Source organism: Vombatus ursinus, unplaced genomic scaffold (assembly GCF_900497805.2).
Source record: "Vombatus ursinus unplaced genomic scaffold, bare-nosed wombat genome assembly UNPS02015153.1, whole genome shotgun sequence".
In the NCBI taxonomy this organism is placed as follows: domain Eukaryota; kingdom Metazoa; phylum Chordata; class Mammalia; order Diprotodontia; family Vombatidae; genus Vombatus; species Vombatus ursinus.
Window position 1 is genome coordinate 125 of NW_020954931.1, and position 4,966 is coordinate 5,090.

The following is a 4,966-nucleotide window of genomic DNA, read 5'->3' on the forward strand; positions in this document are numbered from 1 at the left end:
GAGCACCCAGGCTTTCACCCGGAGCCCAATGACAACAGTAGCTGCCACTACTTCCCCAGGGACCTCAACCACAGCTGTATCTTCACCTGGCTCCACCTTCACCAGCCCCACCTCTCAGAGTACCACTGATTTTGACAGTACTACAACTCTGACCACTGAGGTGCTCACCACTACCCAAGGGACAACAGGAGCTGCAACTACTTCCCCAGGGACATCATCCACAGCCACATCTTCGCCTGCCACCACCTCTACCAGCCCCACACCTCATAGTACCACAGACGCTGGCATTACAACCACTGTGAGCACCCAGGCTGTCACCTGGATCCAAAGGACAACAGAAGCTGCCACTGCTTCCCCACATACTTTAGGCATAGCCACACCTTCCCCTGGCTCCAACTTCACCAGTCCCACCTCCCAGAGTACCAATAATTCTAAGAGGACGACGACTCTAACCACTGAGACTCTCACCTCTACCCAACGGACCACAGCAGATGCCACTACTTCTCCAGGGATCTCAACCACAGCCACATCCTCTCAGGATTCCACCTCTACTAGTTCCAGTATTCAAATTACCACCCAGCCTAGCAGGAGAACGACTCTGAACACCCAGGCTGTCACCTGGAGCCAAGGGACAACAGCAGCTTCCCCTGCTTACCCAGGGACCTCAGGAATAGCTATGTCTTCCCCTGGCTCCACCTTCACTAGCCCAACTTCTCAGAGTACTACGACTGTAACTGCCGAGTCTCTCAACACTACGCAAGGGACAACAGCAGCTGCCAGTACTTTCCCAGGAACCTCAGCCACAGCCACTCCTTTTCCTGGCTACACTCAGACCAGCCCCACATCTCAGAGTAACACAGAGCAGAGCAGCACACTCCCTTGGACCACCCAGGCTCTCACTTCCTTCCCACTGACAGCAGTAGCCACTGATTCACCTGGCTCAACAACTAAGGATACCACTAGGCCAAGCAGCACCACTGGAGGGACCATATTCCCCGGCACCACAAAATCTGACACCACTCTTTCTCTCACAACTGTTCCAGCCACCACACCATCAACTACTACTCCATGTAAGTGCCTCTTTGGGGCCTTTAACTTCTTTGTTTCTATTTTTCCTCTGTCTTTTCTTTCATTAATGCCATCCTTCTGTCTACCTCTTTCTTTTTGGAGCTTTAATTTCATTTGCGGAGCTACCTCCTCTCCCACCTTAATTTCCTTTCCAGTCCTCTCTTGCTATTACTGCCTAGAACCATCATATATCACTCATTATTGTCTATTTTTTCCCTTTAGTCTTGGCATGGCCTCCTGTAGATATTCATTTATGCTGACATTCACCTATTCTCCAATCCCATTTTGTTGCTCTTGGCCTTTTTTCTGTGAAACTCTATAACTTCCTTCATAAGTGGTTGTGGTTCAACCTTCCATTCCCACAAAGGCTTGTACTTTAATGCTTTAATGTCTCCTAAAATGTAAGTGACTATGCATGGACTGGCCTCATGGAGTCCTTTCCTCCTTTTTGTCTCTTCCCAGTCCTCATTCCAGATGCCACATGGTCTGCACCTCTCTCTTCCAATTTCTCCTTCTCTTTACTTGCCTCTCCATCACATCTTTCAGTCAATCAGTCAACACGAAATTCTTAAGCCCTTACTATCTGCTAGGCACTATGTGGGGCATACAAAGAATGGCAAAAATAGTCCCTGCTCTGGAGGAGCTTACCTTCTCATGGGGGGAGACAATATGGGAATATAACTAGGTACATATACGATATAGCCACAGTTTACAGCAGGCACTCTGGGGGAGGATGCTTAAACTTGCAACTTCTGGGACTGGGAAATGCCTCCAGCAGAAAGGAGACTTTGAACTGAGTCTTGAAGAAAGCCAGAGAAATTAACAGTCAGAGGTGAAGGGGGACAGCATTCAGGACATGGGAGACAGCCAGCGTAAAGGGGTAGAGATGGGAGACGCAGTGTCCTCTTTCAGGAACAGTAATATAACTAGATCTTGTCATTCATGGAGGGCAGTAAAGTGTAATAAGACTGGAAAGGTAGGAAGGGGCTGGTTTATGGAGAGATTTAAATGCCAAAGAGAGAGGTTATATTTGATCCTGGAGGTTATGAGCTCACTGAGTAAGAGGTGACATGGTTTGATCTGTGTTTTAGAAAAATCATCTTGGCAGCTGAGAGAAGAATGGATTGGGATGGTGAGAGATTTGAGGTAGAGAGAACAGTCAGAAGGCTATTGCAATATTCTAGGTAAGAAGTGATGAGGCCTCAGTTAGGGTTGTGACTGGAAGAGTGAAGAGCAGGAGACATAGGTGAGAGATGAAGTGAAGGTAGAAACAATGAGATTTAGCCATGAATTCGCTATGTGGGTGTACAAAAGCCAAGAGTCAAGGATGACATTTTGAGCCTGAGTGACTGAGAAGATGGTGGGGCCTCAATGGTAATACAGACATTTAGAAAAGGGAAGAGTTTTGGGGAAATGATATTGAGTTTGAGATAATTATGGGGCATCTAATTTGAGAAGTCCTAAGAGCAGCTGTAAAACAGGAATGTAGCTGAGGGGGCATACAGTTGGTTATATAGATCTGTAAATCATCTCTACGGAAATAATTTTTGAACACATAGGAGACGATGAGATCAAGATGGTGTAAAGAAAAAAGGGATGAGGGCCTAGGGTAGTGCCCTGGGGGACATTCATAATTAGTGAGCCTGACACTGATGAAGATGAAGCCTGATAAAGAGCCAGCAAATGAGACTGAGGAGTGGTCAAACAGAGCAGTATCATGAAAACTCAGACTATACAGGAGGAGGTGACCAACAGTGTCAAATGCTACAAAGAAAAATAAAGACGGAGAAAAGGCCATCAGATTTTGGGGAATACTGGTAATACCGGAGAGGATGGTTTCAGTTGAATGATGAGGTCAGAAGCCCACTTGCAGAGAGTGAGACAAGAGGAAGTACAGCCTCCAATGGTACATAGCATTCTCATAGAGTTTAGCCATGAAGGGGAGAAAAATTACAGGACAATAGTTAGTTGGAATGGTAGGATCAAGTGAGAGATTGTTGAGGATTAGGGAGTCAAAGGCCTGTTTGAAGATAACAGGGAAAGAGTCTATAGATACAGAGAAATTGGAGATTTGAGAAAAAGAATGAAAGAGAAAGGGACAGAGAGAGAGAAGAAGAAGAAGAAGAAGGAGAAGGAGGAGAGGGAGGATTGGAGCACTCTACTGGAAAAGTTAGGAGGGAATAGGATAAAGGATAGAGGGTTGGCTCTGGTAAAGAGGACCACCTCTTTATCTGAGACTAGAGTAATGGGGAGATAGTCAGGGAACATATATGAATGATAGAAAATGAGGAGGAATCTTTATTTGAGTACTGGAAATGGTGGAAAGTGGTGTTATTAGAAGGAAGCTATGTCATGAGGCCAGAAAAAGAGAGGACTGAAAAAGGTAGAAATTTAAGGTTAAGGAAAGTTTATTAATTATGGAGGAAGCATTCTAAAGGACAGTGGAAGGAGCAGACACATCTGGGGTTGAAGGGATGGGGATGTGGTGATGTCTACATCAATAGCTAGGGGTTCAGAATCACTGGGATGGGGAAAGTACAAAGTGAGTATAAGAAAATGCGAATGAGTCCAGGCAAAATGACACTCTCTCTCCATGTCAAAGTCTCATACAGTCTGCATCTCTTTCTTTGGTCTCGTCACTTTTCTCTTCCCCTCAAGACTCATCTTTTTCTCCCCCAAACCTTTTGCTTTGGCTTCCTACCACTTTCTTTCTTCCATTTCTCCCCCTCTCCATAACTGCATTGAGTATCTCAATTCTTTCAGTGATATGCTTAAATGGAGGTACTTGGAATGGAACCTCCTGCATCTGTCCCAGTGGTTACTATGGAAAGCAATGTGAGGGGAAGAAAATTGTGTGCGAGAATGATGGCATCTGGGATGGAATCAAATGCATCTGCAATGTCCTCTTCTACGGCCCTAAGTGTGAATATGTTTCAGAAAGCCTTCCAATAGGTAAGCCAAACATCTCTGGGTCTCAGGGCTCTGAGGCTAGCTACATCAACAGCTGAGGTGGGTACAGGGGAGTGAAAAGGGACCGAAGGTACCCGAACATTTCTCAGGGAGTGGGTGGAAGGTGACAAAGCATGGGGGATACAGAGTTTTCATTGTGAATGATTTGTATGCTCATAATCAAGTCCATTTCTACCAGGCTCTCCTCCAGAAAAAGTCAATGCTACGGTGAAAATGAAAGTGTCTGTGACTAATATAGAATTTACGAAGGACTTAGAAAACACATCCTCAGATGCCTACAAGAACTTCGCTGAACGATTCAAAAAAGAGGTATAGGATCAATGGGTCATAAGAGCACTGGATTTGGCAGGAACCTTAGAAGTCATCTAGTACATTCCCTGATATCATAGAGGGTATCTAGGAGAGTTAAATGACTTACTTAAGTTAAGTCACTTGCCTAAGGTTACATAAACAGTTAATGGCAGAAATAGAAAATTCGACCCAGGTCTCCCCCAACACCCAGGTCAGTGCTTTATCCATTAGACTCTCTGCCTCCACCTCTCAGTGTCTTTCACTCTGGTTCTGTTTCTCAATCTTACCATCTCAAGGAAAACAGAATAGTGGGAGGAGGTCTGCAGCAGGAGTTAGATGATTTAGATGAGAACTGTCCTGACCACTTATAAGCCATTTTATCTGGACAAGTCACTTCACTTTTATGAGTTCCAGTTTGCACCTGGAGTCAGGAAGACCTGGGTTCAAACCTGGCTTCCGATACTAGTTGTGTGACCTTGGGCAAAGCACTTAACTTGACTCAGCTTCAGCTTTCCTCATCTATAATATATTCCATATATTCCTCACTTACCTCCCAGAGTTGTTGTGAAGATAAGCAAGACAATATTTGGAAAGTGCTTTGTAAACCTTAAAATGCTATCTAAATCCTAACTATTAT

The 4,966-nt window shown here is 44.9% G+C and overlaps 1 long non-coding RNA gene across 1 annotated transcript; it reads left to right on the forward strand.

Annotated features, from left to right (window-relative positions):
- Positions 1-862: 862 nt before the first annotated feature.
- Positions 863-4,284, forward strand: LOC114031364. Its single transcript, XR_003567734.1, has 3 exons — positions 863-1,070; positions 3,832-4,020; positions 4,217-4,284. It is a non-coding gene; the product is annotated as an uncharacterized LOC114031364 (long non-coding RNA).
- Positions 4,285-4,966: the final 682 nt, after the last annotated feature.